Below are 22,099 nucleotides of genomic sequence, written 5' to 3'. Positions count from 1 at the left end.
CTGTAACATCCCGAATATTCACGGCCAGAGTTTATACTCATGCCTGAGAAAATTGGGTCTTAATAATGTATAAATTGAATGTTTTGGAAATCGTACCTTTTTTAAAATCACATCCAGATACATTTACAAAGGTAACATTTACGAGAATAAAATAAACTTTTTAATTATTTCATCAAATTAAAAAGATTCAGTAAATAATCAAATGCCCTCTCAATGAGAGCTTATTACATTTATCGAGTTTGCAGCGGAAGTATAAAACTAAATCATAAACTATTTTTGTATCCTTTCAATACAGTCTTCCATAGGGAGATGGTTATCTAAGCCTTCAATATGTACGTCACCTGAATCATCTGTACGGTTGGAGAGGGTCAACGCCCTACTCATAGTGATGGTTATCCTATAAGATTAACAATGATTTAAGAGATTCATAAAAGTAATGTAAGGGTTCTGATACGTCATGTACTCTACCACTACGAGAGATATCAGTATGTGTAAATAATTTTCATGAATGTATGCCTAACAAAGTCTGTGCGGCTCATTATACATAGTGATCACTATCATAATGTGGAAAACTGTAACACCCTGTACTTTCCAGTACTCGGGTGTTACCAAGTAACCTAACTTAGTGCAAATACCAACTTAACTTAGACACTCATGTTCATTCTAGCCTAAATCCAATCATTGAGAACAATCCCCATCCGTGTACCAAACTGTCTGTCTGTTGTCGTGCGAGAAGGGTCATCACATCGTTAGAAGGACTCTTAGGGTTCTAATTTCATTAACAGAAAGATCTAATTGACCATCTTTGATTTGGAACCTCTAATCATCGTGATACCTGAAAATGGGCAAGGACGACCCACAATACATTGATAAGGTCTGAAGTCAATCCACCTTGGGTTGAGCATTGATTTATCATAATGGGTTTGCGTCTCGTATAACAATCCAACTTTGCAATCTAGGTTAGCCATCGGGTTATAAATGTAATTGTCAAAAGTTCCCTAAACTAGTACATGAAACATTAGGTGCGCTTAGGATCAGTTATAGAATTATCTGATCATTAGATTGCCCGTCCAATTTAAGATATGTAATATGTAATAATTATCTAATATACATAACCTATCACATATATATATATACGTATTTCGTAATCTTACTATTTAATAATCATTAAAATAAGTGAAATAATACGACATAAATACATGCACCATGAAATGTTATTTATATACCTTGTAAAGATTTAAAATTTCATGTTAAGATGATAGGTAACTATAACTCATATTATATGTATACACTTACGATATCATTAATATAAATTACAAAATCTATAATACATGAAAATAAAATATACTATAAAAACTGATTTGAAACTAAAACATAACACTTATGTAACCCTACAAATAATGTACAAATAATATATACATTAATCTTGCTTGCCAAGATTAGTACAATTTACATGTTAACAACCTTTGATAATATAAAATATATAAGTGATAGTAGTAGTAGTAGCAGTAGTAGTAATAATAATAATAATAATAATGATAATAATAAATAATATTATTAAAAGTAGTGTAACATGATATTTAGTGTTATAAAAACATAAAGGGTCATATATCCATAATCTAACAGTGATTTCTAGCTTGAGTGGTCCCTTGGACCCTTTTAACCATTGACGTTTAATACCGGAATGATCCGACTACTAGATCGATGGGAATCCACCATTAGGGCGTGAAATTTAAAAGCATGGCCACCTGGACCATGGATCTGCCCCATCTTTGGTCAAAGACTACAATCGGGCCCATCAAGTGGTATGGACGGGGTGGATTTTATCAGAGCGGCATGATGGGCGCCATCTCGCAGCGCGGGTGCACAGAAAGGATGTGCACCTTCCGTGCACTGGCCAGGGCAGCCCGGTCAAACCGGGGCTGACCCGATCTTTCCAAATAAAGAGTGTCTTTCTCTCTCTTCCTGCCAGTGACGCGTTTGAAAAACGCCGTCAGAAGCGTTGATAAGTGGCCCATCACGTGGGGCCACCTTCGTGATCCGATCTGTCCATCTGATGTGGACGCTTCCCCTGATCAAAACCCAGTGGGTCCCGCATGTAGAGGCGATCTTCTGTGTACACGAACATCGACAGAGGAGAGTTGTGTGCAACCAAACTTTCCAAAAACGGAAATCGTCCTTGCAAACCAGCTGTCACGATCAATGTGAAGGGTCTCTAGTTAATCTTGGCCATCCATTTAAGAAGATCTCCTTCGTCCGACGCAGGTGGTTTAAGGCTCCCAAACAAAACCACGACTGGTTTTCCCTAGCCTCTGTATTTGAAGGTGGTTTCGAGCATGCTAAATCCCCACCATTCAGCTTTCATCCAACGGTTCTGGGAGGTCTAGAGTTTCGAAAGAAGAAAGCCTATATAGAAAAAAGATTGGCTCTCCATTCCTTGCAGCCGCAACCTATAACAGCTGTTTTTCTCCTCCGTCCGAACCACCACCCAAAAACGTCTTCAAGCTTCTAAGGGACACGTCTGGAAGCTCTCTACGTTCACTAAGGACCGACTACAAGGGTCGGATTGGTGTGGGAGACCGTGATGGTGAAGGCGCCATTAATGGCCGTCCCCTTCCTCTCAATTCAAGTCAAAAACCCATCATCATGAAGTGGGCCTTACTCATCGATCGAAGACGTCCATCTGACAGCTCAAATGGATAGGAACTCATCCATGTCATTGAATCAGAACCATACAAGCCGGATCCTGCAGATCGTGCATCTCAGCATCCGTGGTTAAAGAAGAAGGTTGCAGTGGTGCAAGTCCCGCTGCACTCGTGCCCGAGACAGGACAAATAGCGAATCAGGCCTGACGTGTCCATGTTCGTCTGACCTCCCTAAACAGACAGAAGAAGAAGAAGAACATAGAGTGGGGATGAGTCGAGAGCAGGTTGTTCAGTCCGGGCTTGCCGACTCGGCTGTCGTCCCTGAGTTGAGCCAGGTTGGGTGAGGTGGTCTGGTTTAATCCAGTCACCTTGCTGGACGTTTTGGTAGGGAAAACTCCTAAAAGAGGAAGAAAGAAAAGAGAAAAGAAGAGAGAGAGAGAGAGAGAGAGAGAGAGAGAGAGAGAGAGAGAGAGAGAGAGAGAGAGAGAGAGAGAGAGAGAGAGAGCCATCTCGAATCGACTCGGTTAAAACTCTAAACTTGATTGGGTAGAGTTTTGAGAGTCAGGTCGAGTCCCGTTGTTCCAGCAAGCTTGCTGGATGTTGTAAGTTGGAAGGAAGCAGAGAAATGAAGCGAGAGAGAGAGAGAGAGAGAGAGAGAGAGAGAGAGAGAGAGAGAGAGAGAGAGAGAGAGAGAGAGAGAGATTGATTTACATCGACTCACTGCTGAGCTGGGTCAGCGAGTTGACTCGGTCCAGATCCATGTTGGGCCGGTCCCTGTGTGATCCTGGTCAACCGTTTAGGTCTGGGTTGACTTCTAGCTCCAAACCTGTTACATCAACATATAGCGGCGAGTCAGCTCGGTTAAAACAAAACCTGGATTGTTCAACTCACCACTGGGTGGTTAAATAAGTGGTAATGAGTTAAGCCGAGTTGGCAGAGGTGAGTCCATGTTTTCTTTCCAGATTGAACTACTTCTATTATCATTGTCACTATTATTATCAATTTTAGATTATTAAGTTTAGATATGGTTAACCATTAGTGAATTACCCATACTGATATTAAGTAATACATATAAAAATTATCATTATTAAAATATTAGTATTCTATTTGTCATTCTTAAAGTAATATTGTCGACATTAGAGCATACTATTTATTTTCATCACAATATTTATTAGTGTCACATTAGCTAATATTAAGCACATTGTCAATGTTAATAGTTGTTTTGGGAATTATTAGTATTATTATTTATCATGGGTTGATGTTAGATAATTTAATATAGTAGTAGCCATTGCTAATATTCTTAAAATTAATAACCAATTTACTTGATTTATTTTATTCTTTAGTATTCCCATTAATAATATCATTAATGGCCACACATAATAGAGTTCAAATCTCATAATAAAAACCTAGGATCTAAACCTGGAACTAAACTCTAGGACGAAGCCCTGAACCTAAGTCATCTGAACCCTAGGATTGATCTTAATCATAGGAAGTGTATAAAACTTGTATATGACCATATTAATTTACAATTGATGGTAGGATTTAATTCTAAGGGCACACGTGCTTCCTATCAACATTAGTGGTAATCCGATCTATAAGGTGATGATTCTTCCCCTTGAGATTTTCATTTTCTCATTAGCTTAAGTTATAGTTTTATTTTAATTCATAAATGATATCTCCATTCTATAACTACATGTGTTAATTGTTGGAATTGAGTTGCTACATCACATGCATAGTGTTTATCTTATATATTTAATTCTTGCTATTGGATTACTGGTGGATTACTTCTGGAATTTAAACTAATACATTAGTAGGAAACCCCCACTTATAAATTTACACCCATACTTGGGATGTAATTTGATTAAATGTGATTGTAATGGACCTTCGACTTAGTGGTTATTGAATGGTAGTTTAAATTAAATGTTGATGTGGGCCTACCATCCAAGGGTTGTTATGTCTAAGTGGTTTTCAAGGATGGTCTTTTATCGCATGGTTTTGATACTCGCCCTATGTGGCTTGCTCTGATAATTGGCCCTACGTGGCTTGCTCTGATAATTGGCCCTACGTGGCTTTGTTTTAGTATTTTCCTTATATGGGTTCAATGCTTTATACTGTGCAACCATGTGATGGTAAGCCCCATATATTATAATATGATTGGCCACTAGTCGACAAGGTTCTATTAAACATCCTAAGGTGGTAGTCTCATGAGCCGGGGATGGTGGTATGGGACCTATGCCTGAGTTGTCGGCCTATGCTGGCAACTAGCCCTGGTAGTGACCTTTGAGCTTATGTAAATTATCAGGTTATAATCGGACTAATGAGGGGTCGGCTAATCATCCATACATGGCATAGACCAGCATCTATTGTTAGCGACCGTCTGGATGCTTTTTCCGGGTCGATGATTGCATGGGTGACGAAACCAAGGTCCGTCTGGATGTTTTTCCCAAGATAATGATTGCATGGGTGATGAGCCCAATGTCTGTCTAGATGTTTTTCTCAGGACAATGATTGCATGGGTGACAAGCCCAATGGTTGCACGGATGAGCATCCCCGGGGCAATGATTGCATTCACACATACATGCATATAATAGGAATGCATTTACTCTGTTTTGGCTGCCTGGATGTTTTATACTATTTCTTACCTAATGCAGTGGTGTGTAATCTTGAGGAGAATTCACACTGAGTTGGCCACTCATCCATCAAATATATAACCATACAAGTGGCCCAGACAACATTTATGTTTATATTGATGAGGATCAGGTTATATAATTGACAAGCATGCATGATTGTAATTGCTAAGGGTTGCTACAGGATTTCACATCCCAAGATTGTTGTAATTTACTTTATTTCAAATGTAAAATTATTTCATTTTGTAATTGTAAAAGCGGGGGCATTGGTTTGTATAAGTCATTATGGGCAGTTTCTTGTATATTCCAAATGCAAATGAAATTTTCCTTTATATTGATTTGTCCACTCTACGCTCATCTGTAAAAAAAAAAAGTGTACTCGAATTTGACCATCCTTTAAGGTTAACACTCGGGTTTTTGGGAAACGGGTCATATACTTGGGTCCTGAAGACACGGGGCATTACAAAAATAGTTCATGATATCCGGCTCGACTTGCACTCTCACTATACCGATATTCACCGGCGTGTCTCACGTTAACATGGATTAATGCGAGCATCTCAAAGCGACACAATGACACGATTGAGGTATTTATGTAATACGATGTGTTCATGGAGGAACTATTTGCGATATCTAATCCCGAGAAGTGATGTAACATACATGACGATTTACTTACATTGATTGCATACCATGCCAACCAACCTACAGAATTACATGCCGACCAAGAGGGCCACTACCCGTAACGCATTACGTCCATGATAGAATATTTGATTCACTAGTTGTGACACCTTTAACACATCGCTTGCAGTGATAGACAGTAAACAAGTGTTAATGGTAAATTAAACAATCACAAAGATGAAAACATAGTATGTAGAAGGCAAGATAAAGCATATCAACTTAAACTATTGTAAGCTTAAAGGAATAAAACCCTCACCTTGGATGTTTATTCTTTCCTTGGGCGTGAGTTGGTGTCGTGGTTGGAAGTTTTAACCCAGTGTTTTAATATCTGAGTGGTTGGGTTATGACTAGGTATTATAATTCATCTAAGCTTAGGATGAGTATTACCGGTGTGATTGTAAGACTAGAGGTTTAAGGAACTCAACGTTACCTTGACTCGGCTCGAGTCTATTCCCAAATTTCCTGGTCGAGTCGACTCGATTTAACTTAATCCTGGTCATCTTGGACTAGTAGAGGAGAAAAGAAAAGAATGAAGAATGAAGGATGAAGAAAGGAGAGGATCAGGAAAGGTAGGATTCGGGCTTACCTGGGTCCAGCCTGCTGTATTCTCTCCCTCCTGTTGCTATCGGAGATCGGCAGGATTTTCTCTCTTTCCTTTTCCCTTTCCTTATCCCATTGCTCTCTCTTTCTCTCCCATTCTTGTAATGTACTGTCCGACATTGGACGTGATTTTTATAGTGGTTTGGGATCCTCTAGAACCTCCTTGCATAAGTTGTATGTGGAGGATTCCCTTACGTGATTCGGTTTGCGTAGGCTTCGCGTGGGGAGTCTGTTTGGTTTGCGCCCCATCTTTTCTCTTCTTCTCCTTCCTGTTGAGGTGGTTTGTTCGTTGGGTGAGTCTGCGAGATCTCGTGGGCCCCACAGAATGGACGGCTCAGGTGTTTAAGGTGATGGGTCCTGCGAAATCAGACTGCAGCTAGTCCCTCTCCCAGTTATGCAACTGTCCAGGTAATCCGAGAATTTCCAAAGTCGGGATACTCTTTCCCGCATTTTCGGCACCACTGGAGGGTTGGATTTGTTGAGGGAGGCTTGGAGATTTGTCAAATTGAGGGTCAAGATCACTTGTTTTGTGGGTTTAACGAAAACGTGCGGACGTCGTTTTCTTGCATGCGAGCCTTGTTGGTTCCGCATTATTTAGAAATCCCAGCATCGTTGGGATCCTTCCGAACTCCCGATGCATAGTGCAGTTGGAACTTTCTTTTGTGGAGGTTGGACGACTTGGATCTGATAGAGGAGTCGAACTCGGACGTTTGGGTGAGAGAAATCCTTGCATGCCCGTTTTCTTCGGACGCTGTAACAACATCCAATTATGTTTGTTTTAAGAACGGTGGGATCCACTGTTCTGGTTGTTGTGGTGTGATCTGTCTCGACCACCGGGTTCATCATGCCATGATAGTACATGGGCCTAAATTAGGGGTGAATCCTCTGATCAAGTGGCCCACCTAAGGAGTAGGAAGATGGGTTAAAACCCATCGCTACACTTGGTTTCACGTTTCCAGTTTAAACACGTTGTTACAGTGTGCGGAAGACTCTAACTTCCAGTTCGATTTTAAGGGTTAGGTGGGGTCCACTATGTTGAGTTCTAGGGAAATCCGCTCCCTTCATCAACTCCCTCATGTCAAGTTAGCCCAAGGGGTGAAATATGAAGCTGATCTGAGTTTCAGATGAGCCACATGGTTTGAATTAGTTTAGGATACTCACTCTTATACGTTTGAAGTACTTATGCCGAGATTAGAAATTTGGGGAGGGAAGTTTCCTTCAAACACGTCTCTTTTCGTGAGGCTAGCTTGTTGGTTGTCTACAGGTATAATGCGTGGTCCATCATGATTTTTATAAGGAATCCACTCTATTCATTAGTTTAAGCACGTTGTGTTGGGCCAAGGGGCTAATTATGAAGTTGATTTGAGGCTTAGGTGCCCTTATCTTAAAATTCCTCCTATCGGATGCTAAAACGGGTTTGATCTTAATTAACGGTCCATGTTCAATGATCAGGGTCCAATTTTTAGGGGAAATGTGTAGTCAAGATATGGAAACAATTAGATAAAATTTGGTGGTTGATCGATGGTGGGAAAGGCTTAGATCTGAAATATCACCTTTTGCGTCAAAATGAAGGAATTGACTTCAGCGTTCAACGGTGTAGGATCATAGATCGGGGTCCAATTTTTGTATGATGTCATAGTCATGTGAGGCTAAGGAGTGGTCCAAGTTTGAGTTTCGATGGATGATAGAAAGTGGCTAGATCTGAAGATCTAGATTTTAAGGAGTTGATTAGCCTCGAAAGGATAACTTCGCGCCTAAGGAAAAGCTAACCAAAGTGGGTCTTTATATTTCACACTTGTCCATATGATGGGAAATCCAAGTCATTCATATGAAAGAAAATATCCAATTATGACTACTCACGAGGTTTCTTCACTCGATGGACACCAAAATCAACAATTAATGGGTTGATTTGTCAATTGGGATACTTTTATAATGTTCTAAGGGTTGAAATTTGACTTGTATGGTTAATTTATGATACACAGGCATGGTATAAAATTTCACATTAAAAGGATAGTGGGAACCATGTGATCTTCAATTCAGGGGTCTAGGTTAGTAGCATTTTTGTAATTATTGTTGATCTAAGAGTTTTCTGAAATCTAATGGTTCTACATGGTTACATGCACTTTTCCAAATAATTTTAACAAAATAACTTACATTTAAATCATTGGGCTAAGGAGTTATTCACCAATTCATTTAAAGGAAGGTATACATGTCAAATCACATGATGGATGATCTTGTCTCAAAATCAACGGTAAGAATGTTGGATCTATGAATGGAGATCGTTCCCAATGGTTAGATTCGCGTCAGGGAATAGATGTAAGTTTAGAATAGTTAGATTTGTATCGTACACATGTATATATATTATGTTACTTTCTATGATAACACTCGAGAACTTTCAATACTCGGGTATTGAAATGTTCGGGGTGTTATATGTGTCACGCCCCAAACTCAGAAACCGGGCTCACAAAATTTCCGATCACCGAATCTGGTGCCGACAACCTCCGTAATACACCATTCTCGGCTCCCAACGTGCATACGCCAGATTCCGATCCTGTGATCTTACAAGGAGGATTTTCCAACGTACATTTATCTCATAAGAAGCATAACCACAAGTTTACCCAAATCACAAATGCAACATCATCATCACATATCCATTAATATGAACATTTGAATACAATACTGAAAGGGAAATACATATATCAAAATCAAAGCTCTAAAAGTCCGCTGCGCACTCTAAGCTCAACACTGCTGTGACCTGACGCCATCTGCACACATCTATCGTGCATAGGCTTATAGAAAGCTTAGAGGGTGGTGAAAGTGTGCGTGTAAGGTAAGTGTTAAGTAAGCAATATTAGAGTAATCAAAGTAAGCAGAAATACTAATAAGCCCATAAATCATACAATATCAGAATTACTGGAAAGTTCATAAATCATACAATATTAGAGTAATATGAAAACATGCTGATAAGCCTATAAATACCATTAGCCTTATCCAAGCTATGCGATACAAAAATATAATAAACTAACATCATATATTAAGGAAGCAATGTAGATCAGTTATGCAATGCGAAGACATAGTAAACCAAATGCTATGTGCTAAGGATGCAATGCAATATGCGATGCGAATGAAATGACCAAGTTGGAGTGTGAAGTCGGGATGATAATACGTATTATCGCAGGCTACGGGGTCCACTATAAGATACTTCTATCTAAACCAATCTCATATCTAAATTTGGATAGTCAGACTCAATGTGGTAAACTCCTGATCTCAGATTAGTCACGCGCCCTAACCAAAATCCTGGTTATTGCGAAGGTACACATAGCAGTTAGTTGCACACCACCAGCCCGAGTGTATAGTGAATGAATGATGAATGAATGAGTGTACAATTCCTACTCAATAAGGCCATATATCAGTACAGTTTCTCTCTAGAAAATAACCGGGGTCTATTACATTCTAAACCAGATTGTCGCCCCATCGCGCGTAACAAGTTGAGTGGAAGAGACCTTACAATCCACCTGCCAATATCGGGCCCGGTTCGTCGATAGCGAACCCAATCCTTGAGCTGGTCAGACTCAGCCTAGCATTGCCCCCTCCTCTCGGGCAGGTAAGGCCGTACCCCCTTCCAACCAACCATGACACAGTGGGAGATGCGACCTAATGGTATACGACCCTCATGCGCTCATGCATCCACTCGGTCTAGACGTTGGAGCAACCTTTGAAACCAAGAGGGTTCTGGGACTTTCACCTAGGGATATTTATAACACCTCATGTAGAATAGATTTTTGGTGTCCCATCTGGCCATCCACAATATGCTTGTGGAGGTTACGGCCATGATGTTGCTAGGGCGTACGATGGTCATATCAAAAAATATGAGATGCATGAGTCGTACCATCCAGTCATGCATCAAACTTACACATATCGCGCACTCATGTGGGGCAACTCAGCCTATCAAGGAGTCCCATAAACAACCTACCCTACGACGTATGCAATGACCAATCATATCTCTTAACAAACATGCAAATGATGCGTATGGGCATGTATCATGATGTTATGCTATCATATATTAGTATCAATAACCGGCATCGACAATCGACCTCAACAATGTAGACATTTAATCAACATTGCCCCCAACGAGTGGCCCACATAGATCCTAAATATAGTGGACCCATAGCCTCACACAATGGCCAAATATACAACACCATGGGCCTCACTCAAGAGCTTAATACACATCACGATGGGCCTTTCACATGGGCCTAACATACATCACAATGGGCTCCATCGCCTGGCCCTCAAATGCATCACAATGGGCCTCATCACATAGACCTCATATACATCACATTGGGCCTTAAACATGGGCTGAATACATATCACAACGGGCCTCAAATACGGGTCGCATATACGTCACATTGGGCTTCAAACACGGGCCGAATGCACATCACAATGGGCCTCAAATACGGGCCGCATATACATTACATTGGGCCTCAACAATCGGCCTCGATATCCGGCCTCGACAATCGGAATCAGCCTCGATAATTGACCTCGCCAATCGGCATATATAATCGGCCTCAACAATTGAAATCGGCCTCGACAATCTGCCCCGGCAATCATAATCCACCTCTATAATTGGAATCGGCCTCGACAATCAGAATCAGCCTCAACAATCAGCCTCGACAATCGGAATCGGAATCGACAATCGAAATCGGCCTCGACAATCAGAATTGAAATTGGCCTTAACAATCGGAATCAGCCTCGATAATTGGAATCGAAATCGGCCTCAATAATCGCCTCGACAATCGGAATCAGAATCGGCCTCAACAATCGGCTTTGACAATCAAAATCGGCCTCAACAATTGGAATCTCTATCGATAATTGGAATTGGCCTCGATAATTGGCCTTGACAATCAAAATCGGAATCGGCCTCAACAATCGGCCTCGACAATTGGAATTGGCCTCAACAATTGGCCTCGACAATCGAAATCGGCCTCGATAATCGAAATTGGAATTAGCCTTAACAATCGACCTTGACAATCGAAATCGGAATATGAATCGGCCTTGACAATCGGAATCGGAATAGGAATCGAGCTCAACAATCGGCCTCGACAATCGAAATCGGAATCAGAATCAGCCTCAACAATCGACCTCGATAATCGGAATCAGAATCGGCCTCAATAATCGGCCTCAATAATTGGAATCAGAAATCGGCCTAACCAAGGGCCTAAGGGAAGGTCACAATGAGGACTTTCAACCATTATTACCCATCAATGTGAACATTTAACTAACATTGCTCCCAAGGAGCGGCCCATACAAGGGATTCATACACAACGTAACGGGTCATTGTAAGTGCAATGGTTTTATGCTCCTTTAGTTGTCAAATTTTATTGTGTCAAAACCTCTATCTGTGTCTTGTGTTTGTATGTTGATATATATATATATATATATATATATATGTTCAAGACACGACATCATAATGCTTCAAGTCAAATACGGTGATCGACTTTAAGAAATGCAAGGTCATGTATTTTGTCCTCTTCAGTAAGCATCAATGTTCAGACTACATCAATAAGAGGAGTGTTTGTTCAAGACTCAAGTGCAACTCAAGATGAAGGCTTTAGAAGATCTCAAGATCAAGCTACATCTAGTAAAGATCTAAAGCTTCATAAGATTTAATGGTCAACCATCTTCTGATTGAATGAAGTTTCAATGTTTATACTTCATGTCCCAGGTATGATAGACCTTAGACTAACCTTAGGGTAGGTCATTTTGTATACATAATTCAAACTGAATCTTTTTATATGAATTTGGTCTGTTCTAAGACTAGTCCTGGACCTTGTTCGACTAGTCCTAGCACTAGTTCGACCAGTCTAAGAAATTCCACGACCAGTCTTAAGTTTGTTGCAATTGTTTAGAATTTTCTGTTCATCTACGACCAGTCCTGGACTCTGTTCAACCGGTCATGTGAACAGTGTCGACTAGTCATTCGACCAGTTCTAGTTCTTCGACTCAAACTACAACAACCAATCTTTGAGTCCTACAACCAGTCGTGGGTATCCTACTACCAGTCGTAGAGGTCCTACGACCAGTCGTAGACACCCGACGACCAGTCGTGTAACTGTCTGATTCAATCCCGCTTAAAAATTCAAAAACCCATTTCATCTATGACCAGTCGAAGGGTTCTTAAGACCAGTCGTAGACGTGATTTTTGTATCTATAAATAGTCAACGAATTTTAGAGTTTGATAATTTAATTCAAGGAAAATCAAGGCATGACTCTGAGATAAGTTTGTGTTTATTTTAAGTTACATTGTGCATATTTAAAATTCTCTTTTATTAGCTTATTTAATTTTATTTTGTTTTTATATTCCAATCTAAATTAAAAAGAGGAATTGTTGTATTCCTTCTTCTTGAATCAAAATCAAATATAGCTAGCCCAACTGGTTTAATTTAAAATCAATTAGAACCTAAAACCATTTCAAAGTGAGTATTGAACATCGAACTTCTACATTTGAACTTCTACTTCGATTGGTTCTTCTGGGCTTCTACAAAGGAGAAATCCAGGTATTTTACATTTATTGTAAATTCCATTATTTTGGTTTTGTTTGAGGTTAAGCCAGAAAAATCTCATTATGTTGGTTATCTGAGGAGAGCCAGAAAACTCAGAAAGTGGGGTTTTTGAATTGTGTAAGCCCATTTGAAAGACACAATTGTGAAGGTTTTAGGTGAACCTATGAAACCTATTTTGATAGTGAACGCTGATATCCCCTGTGTGAGGATATTAGGAGTGGAGTAGCTATGTGGCTATTGTTTAACCGTTGGTGTACACACAGGCGAACCACTATAATTTCTTGTGTCTTGTGGTTTGAATGTTCGTTTAATTTTTCCTATATTTTATCATTCAGAATTGTGGAATGTTTGTGTGGATGTGAATGTTGTAATATTTACATTTCAAGTACATTGGGGAATGTTGTAATAATTTAGATTTAAATTCTTGCAATTTATTTCAGTTCATTGCTATTTATTCATTCCTTTTCTGTTTGAGTTCTTAATACAAAGAACGTTCTAGAAATAAGGTTGTCCTGCTATAAATCCTTGGTTTTCATGGTGCAAGGTTGTCCTTAGAACAACATTTGTATCAACCTCTAAATTCTTGATTATTAAGGTTGCTTTTCATTTTCAGCATTGTGAATTGATTTCTTTTAATTGGCTATCATATTCTTTTATTCCGCTGTTAAAGCTTAAATTTGGCATAGTCCTATTTACCCCACCCCACCCCCCCACCCCCTCCCCTTTAGGACATATAGCTTGGCCTTTTATCAAAGCCTAATAGCTCGCTTTTAATTCTTTATTCTTGGATTCATTTCCTAAGCTAACGATCTAAGCTATAAATAAGATGTCAAATTTTGATAGCCTTTTAGTTACTAGGCCTCCACCATTTGATGGCTCCAACTATGCCTATTGGAAAGCCAGGATGAGGATTTTCCTTAAATCAATGGATGAGAGTGTATGGCAAGCCACAGTGACTGAATGGACCCCTCCTACCATGGAAGTAACTGGAGTCGATGGTTCAAAATCAATAAAAATTTCACCATATTTTTCTTGGACCACACTTCAGAAAAGTGAGAGTAGTGCCAATGCAAAAGCACTAAATGCAATCACTTGCGCACTATCACCGGATGAATTCAAAAGAATTATATCCTGTGATACTGCAAAGTAAGCTTGGGATATTTTAGAAATGACACACGAGGTTACTACAATTGTCAAGAAATCTAAAGTCCAACTCCTCACAACCAAATTTGAGGAAACACATATGGAAGAAAATGAAATATTTATGGACTTCTATCCAAGATTGAATGACATTGTAAACTCTATGTGGGGTCTTGGCGATAAAATCCCAAAAAGTAAAGTGTGTGCAAGATAATACGCTCACTTCTTAAACGGTTCAACTCTAAAGTAATCGCGATCCAGGAACTTCGTGATATGAACAATATGAGGGTAGAAGAACTAGTTGGGTCTTTATAAACTTAAGAATTAAATTTTAAAGCTCCTAAAGGCAAATCTATCGCTCTTAAATCTTCTAAATGTATTTCTCAAGAAAATTCTGATTTAGAGAATTCTGAAGACGATATGGCGCTTTTAGCAAAAACGTTTTACAAGATCTTCAAAAGTAAAAAGAGGGTTGATTTTTAAAAATCAAATGATAAGAAAAGATCTAAAACTAAAACCTAAAAATCTTTAAAAGGTAGTCAATGTCACAACTGCCAAGAATATGGGCTTTTGGCAAACAAGTGTCCTAAAAGGAACAAACCCAAAAAGAAGAGCATGTTGGCTACTTGGGATGAATCCTCTGATTCTGAAGCTACTTCTGAATCAGAATATTCTGAAAACGAGTCGGGCAATGAAGTTAAAGCCCTTATAACTCTAGCCAAATTCACTTTTTCAGATAACGATGATTCAACAAGTGAAGAAAATCTGAATATTGACTGTGAAAATGAAGATGATGTTCAAGATGCCTATAATGCCTTATACAAGGAAAGTTGTAAAATTGCTGTCAAACTTAAACTACAAAAAGAAAAATTTTCAAAGCTTAAAAACAATTTTGATTTACTTATTTTAGAAAAATCCCATATTTCAGATTGTTTTGAAAAGACTAAATGCAATTTAGAATTCAAAACCTTCTTGATTGAAAAACTTAAATTTGAAAATGATAAACTTAAACTTGAAAACTCTTCACTTTTGAGTTTAAAGGATACATGGAGGTATGCCCAAGGAGATCCAAAGTTTGAAAAACTTTTATCTGGATTTAGAAAATGTGGCGATAGATCCGGGTTAGGCTATGATAAGAATATATCTTCTAAACAAAAGAATACTCCTCCTAAGTTTGTGAAAGGAGAAACCTCTAACTCAAAAGGAAAAAGTATTAATCAAAGTTTTCTAAAAATGCTAAAACTTTTCAAAAACCTAAAAGCAATTATGTCAACTATAAAAATCAGAATCAAAATCCTTTGGCCGAAAAGATAGTTGATTTGCTTAAGGAGCTCTTAAAATCTAACTCAGTGGGATATTCCTATAATAATTACAAATACAAGAAGACCAACTATACTCCTAAACCCAAAACAGTTATGAAATGGGTTGCTAAGGCTACTTGCTTGGTTGCCCACACTGCTTTCAAAGCTATAAGCCATTCAAAGTGGTACCATGATAGTGGGTGCTCTAGGCATATGACAGGTGACAAGGCTTTATTCACCGATTTTAGTGATACGACTGATGGGTCAGTCACATTTGGTGATGGTAGCAACTGCAAGATTATTGGCTAAGGTACAGTTCAACTCTATAATCTCCCTTTGTTTAAAAATATCTTATACGTTGAAGGGTTAAAACACAACCAGTTAAGCATATCTTAAATATGCGATAACAATCATATTGTAAGATTTTCTAACCAAGGTTATGAAATTCTAAATAATAAGGGTTTAGTAATATTAACTGGTCGTAGAACTTCTGAAAACTGCTATATTGTTAGTGAATCCAGCTTGTCTAATCAATTGTGTTACATGGTCCATACCGATGAAACGAAATTATGGCATAAACACCTTGGACATGTACACTACCGTAATCTATATAGATTGAGCAAAAGAGAACTAATAAGAGGTCTACCTAAAATACAGAAAGTAGACAAAATATGTGGCGAATGCCAGATTAGCAAACAGACAAGGAGCTCTCACAAAAAGGTGATCTCTAATGTCACATCTAGACCACTCGAGCTTCTCCATATGGATCTTATAGGACCAACCAGGACGGAGAGTCGAGGTGGGAAAAAATACATTCTGGTAATCGTGGATGATTATACTAGATTCACTTGGCTAGCCTTTTTAAGGGATAAATCAGAAACCCTTGATGAAGTAAAAAGGATTCTTAAACAGATTCAAACTGAAAAAGGTTCTCAAGTCAGTAAAATCTGTAATGATCATGGATCTGAATTTGAGAATAATAGTTTTGAGAAATTCTGTAGCGATTAAGGAATATCGCATGAATTCTCTACTCTCAAAACACCACAACAAAATGGAATTGTGGAGAGGAAAAATAGAGTGCTTCAAGAAATGGGAAATGTAATGTTGAATAGTATGAAGCTCCCTAGAAATCTTTGGGCTGAAGCCGTGAATATTGTGTGTTATATTATCAATCGAGTTTATACATGTAAATCTATTAATAAAACTGCTTATGAACTTTGGTTTGATAAGAAGCCTACTGTCAAATACTTTTGAGTTTTTGGTAGCAAGCGCTATATTTTGCGTGATCGAGAAAATCTGGGAAAGTTTGACATAAAAAGTGATGATGAGATTTTTTTAGGATATTCTTTAAACATTCATGCATATCGTGTTCTGAACAACAGGATTGGTGTGATTCAAGAGTCCATTAATGTGGTCATTGATGATCACTTGAATACACCTGCCCCTAGTTCAGATAATGATGAAGTTCTTTTGATTGACAAACCAGATACTTCATCAAGTCAAAATAATTCTGAATTAAGGACTGTCAAAGATCATCCAACTACTCAAATTCTTGGAAACCCTCTCATTGGTGTGCGCACTCGTAGACAATTAGAAGACATATGTAACTACGTGTGTTTTACATCCCAGATTGAACTAATAAACGTAAAAGAAGCTCTTTCTGACGAAAACTGGATAGTAGCTATGCAGAAAGAACTTAATCAGTTTGTTTGAAATGATGTCTGGTACCTTGTTCCTATACCTATAGATAAACATATTATTGGAACAAAGTGAATTTTCAAAAATAAGTCTGATGAACTTGGTAATATTATTCGAAATAAGGCAAGACTGGTTGTACAAGGGTACACTCAAATAGAAGGCATTGATTATAATGAAACTTTTGTCCTAGTTGCTCGCCTTGAGTCGATCAGACTTTTTATATCCATTGCATACTTTAGAAAGTTTAAAATTTATCAAATGAATGTAAAGAGTGCCTTTTTGAATGGTGATTTACATGAAGAAGTATATGTTAAACAACCTGCAGGGTTTAAATACCCTAAATTAACTAATCATGTATACCGTCTTAAAAAAGCTCTATATGGTCTAAAACAATCTCCCAGGGCATGGTACGAAAAATTGACTAAGTTTTTACTTAGTCATAATTTTAAAATGGGTAGTGTCAATAAGACGCTCTTTGTTAAGAAACATAACGATGATATCTTAATGGTTCAAATCTATGTTGATGATATTATTTATGAATCAACATATATTAATATGACTATTGAGTTTGCAGATTTAATGAAATCTAAGTTCGAAATGAGCATGGTTGGGAAATTAAATTATTTCCTAGGGTTGCAAGTAAAACAACAACCTGATGGTATTTTTATTTCTCAAACCAAGTATGCCTTGAACTTGATTAAAAGGTTCGGATTTGAGAATGGTAAGAATTTTGATACTCCTATGAGTACAACTTTAAGACTCTTAAAGGACTCTACAAGTAAAGATGTGGATCCTAAACTGTATAGAAGTATGATTAGTAGTCTACTTTATTTAACTGCTAGTAGACTTGATATTGCTTTAAGTGTTGGTATTTGCGCTAGATATAAGTCTAACCCTAAAGAGTCACATCTAACTGTGGTTAAGTGGATTATGAGATATGTTGCAAGTACTGTTTAATTAGGTCTCTGGTATCCATATGATACTATTGTTCAATTGACTGGGTACTCTGATGCTGATTGGGCTGGTAATATGATGATAGGAAATCAACCAGTGGTGGTTGTTTTTATATTGGAAATTGTTTATTGACGGGTTGGTGTGAGCTTATCCATGCGGTTATGCACTCTTTGAATAGGAATCCATTTTCGAAAAGATCCTGGCTTTTGTGCTTTGGTGGGTCATTCGAGATCCTTTCGATGACCTATGTTGTGTTGAAGGGATATCTATATGATCCGATCGATTACGTAAGTCCCGCGGTATGGTTTCGTAAGAAACAAAGTTCTATATTGCTCTCAACTGTTGAGGCTGAATACATCGCAGTAGGAAATGCATGTACTCATCTTGTTTGGATGAATCGTATGTTAAGCGATTATGGAATTGCACAAGAATCAATGATATTATATTGTGATAATTTCAATGAGATAAATATTTCAAAAAATTCAATCCAACATTCACGTACCAAGCACACTGACATCAGGTATTATTATATTCATGAATTACTAAAAGAAAAGATAATATCTTTGGAATACATTCCGACTGAGACTCAACTTGCTGACATTTTTACTAAACCACTCGACAAAAGCAGGTTTAATAAATTAATATTTGATCTTGGTATGTGCATTTAAAATTAATTATTCATACATGTATGTATCATAGTGTATATATATTTGTACTCTATGTGTTTAAATTACAAATTTTTATGATAAATTCATTTTTTTTCTTGTACATGACCAGTCGAGGACAACTCAAGACTGGTCGTGGAGTGCGTTGGGTCTTTTAAATTTTAGGAAAATATCTCATCTTCCTCATTTCCTATTCCCTCTCCAACAAGCTGACGCCCGACCAGTCGAAGCCACCGACCTAGATCTTCATGGTTAGTTCGTCATTTGTGTTTTTCTTGTAGATTCTAATCTATACCACTTCATTTTCACTCTTAGAGTAATCTATTTGATCTTTCATTACAATTTTGGGGTTTTCTTGTGAAAAATCTTATCTAACAAAACCCCACTCTACATCCTTTGCAACTTCTTGTTTCCTTGACTTTCTTGTTGCAAATGGACTCTAGAGGGAAAAAGAAAATAACATGTGGTGCTTTCTCTTCTAGGTCGAATTCAACTCGGTGTCATCTTCGGTCTCCTGAAGATGATCCCTCATATATGTGGGATTTGCGTATGCGCAATGTCATTGTTGAACGTCCTGTTGATCTTAATCATATTGCTCATTTTGGTATCCTACCTACTCCAAGCTGTAGGATGGGATAACATCTTACATTGGGGTGGGCCTGCATACCAATATATTGCACAGGCCATGTTTACATGTATCTCTGATTTTTCTGGAATTTAACATTTAAAATTGATGTTAGAGAAGGTCCATTTGATGTAGGTCGTCATTTGGTATCTAGCCTTATGGATATACCTGTAAATGATGAGGATATTCCTATCCACACTCTAACTGAAAAACCCTCAGAATCAGAAAAAAGGATGCTCACTTGAGATCTTTGTAATATGGATGTGCAATGGACTCATAAAGGGAATGTGCTCCCTGCAAGGTATTTATTACCCAGATACAGGGTGCTCCATAGAATATTTATTTCAAATCTATATCCACGTTCTGGTAATAAAACAGAGCTAACGTCTTTTATGGTTCGGGTCTTGCATTCTGCTATTTCTGGTACTAAAGTTTGTCTGCCTTCCTTGATATGTCATTCCATTATTCACTTTTGTCTCCATCCAAGTCATAGTGATATTCCATTTGCTTATCTGTTGACTGTTTTAGCTAATCATATGCTAGTGGCTATGCCTGTTGGAGAGGCTCCTATCCATCATCTCATTTTCAACAATTCTAATATAAACAAGATGAAATTGGGATTGGCTCCTGGCTAAGTGGATGTTGGTGGAAGTGGAGCTGAAGCTAGGAATGAAGAAGAAGCTGATGATCTTCCTCCAGATGATATTAACATGGATGATATTTTTGATGAAATTGAGTCTGACTCTAGAAATGATCCTGATTATGCGCCATCTGAGTTTGATATGCGTTTACGTGCACTTGAGGAGAAGGTTGAGAACATGAATGTTGCCCATGATTTACAATTTAAATATATGCGCAAGTATCTTAAGTGCTTAAACAAGGGCCTTCATAAATCTGATCCTACCATAACTCCTCCTTCTTCCTCAGGATCTAATTAAGTGATTTTCTCTTTGCTTTGTAATACCTTTACTTATTATATTGTTGGATTGTAAACTTTATTTGGTTTGCTGACTTTAATTTGCTTATCTCTTGACAGTAATCCATTTATTACTCCTGTTTATTGTCCTTTTCCATTTTTTTCTTCCTTTGTCATATTGTGACAAAAAGGGGTAGAATTTATATGGATTGATATGAGTAGCATTATATTTTTCTTGATATCTATGTGTGCTGCTACTTAGGGGGAGTAAGTATAGATGAATGTTGTGTGCTAGTTTATGTCAACTAGTGCATGATTCATTAACCAGGCTGTAACTGGTTCTCTTATTTAACTGGTGCATGATTCATTATTGTGCATGTTGTGCTTTTCTTATCTTATTGGATTATTGGAGTGTGTTTTGTCACAAATTTGACAAAGGAGGAGATTGTAATTGCTATGGTCTCATGCTCCTTTGGTTGTCAAATTTTGTTGTGCCAAAACCTCTATCTGTGTCTTGTGTTTATATGTTGATATATATATATATATATATATATATATATATATGTTCAAGACACGACATCACAATGCTTCAAGTCAAGTACGATGATCGACTTCAAGAAATGCAAGGTCATGTATTTTGTCCTCTTCTGTAAGCATTAATGTTCAGAGCTACATCGATAAGAAGAGTGTTTGTTCAAGACTCAAGTGTAACTCAAGATGAAGGTTAATTTCAAACTTTAGAAGATCTCAAGATCAAGCTACATCAAGTAAAGATCTCAAGCTTCATAAGGATCAAAGGTCAACCATCTTCTGATTGAATGAAGTTTCAATATTCATACTTCATGTCCCAGGTATGATAACCTTAGACTGACCTTAGGGTAGGTCATTTTGTATACATAATTCAAACTGAATCTTTTTATATGAATTTGGTCTATTCTAAGATTAGTCCTGGACCTTGTTCAATTAGTCCTAGCACTGGTTCGACCAATCCAAGAAATTCCCCGACCAGTCCTAAGTTTGTTGCAATTGTTCAGAATTTTCTATTCATCTACGACCAGTCCTGGACTTTGTTCGACCGGTCGTGTGAACAGTGTCGACTAGTCATTGGACCGGTCCCAGTTCTTCGTCTCAAACTACAATAACCAATCTTTAAGTCCTACGACTAGTCGTGGGTATTCTACGACCAGTCGCAGAGGTCCTACGACCAGTCATAGACACCCTATGACCGGTCGTGTAACTGTCTGATTCAATCCTGCTTAAAAATTCAAAAATTCGTTCCATCTATGTCCAGTCGAAGGGTTCCCAAGACCAGTCGTAGACGTGATTTTTACATCTATAAATAGTCGATGAATTTCAGAGTAATTCAATTCAAGGAAAATCAAGGCATCACTCTGAGAAAAGTTTGTGTTTATTTTAAGCTACATTATGCATATTTAAAATTCTCTTTTGTTAGCTTATTTAATTTGATTTTGTTTCTATATTTCAATCTAAATTGAAAAGAGGAATTGTTGTATTCCTTCTTCTTGGAATCAAAATCAAATATAGCTAGCCCAACTGGTTTAATTTAAAATCAATTAGAACCTAGAACCATTTCAAAGTGAGTATTGGACATTGAACTTCTACTCCGATTGGTTCTTCTGGGCTGTTACAAAGGAGAAATCCAAGTATTTTACATTTATTGTAAATTTCATTA

This window comes from Magnolia sinica, chromosome 3 (assembly GCF_029962835.1).
Source record: "Magnolia sinica isolate HGM2019 chromosome 3, MsV1, whole genome shotgun sequence".
NCBI classification, from domain to species: Eukaryota; Viridiplantae; Streptophyta; class Magnoliopsida; order Magnoliales; family Magnoliaceae; genus Magnolia; species Magnolia sinica.
Note: the sequence above shows the minus strand (reverse complement) of the source record.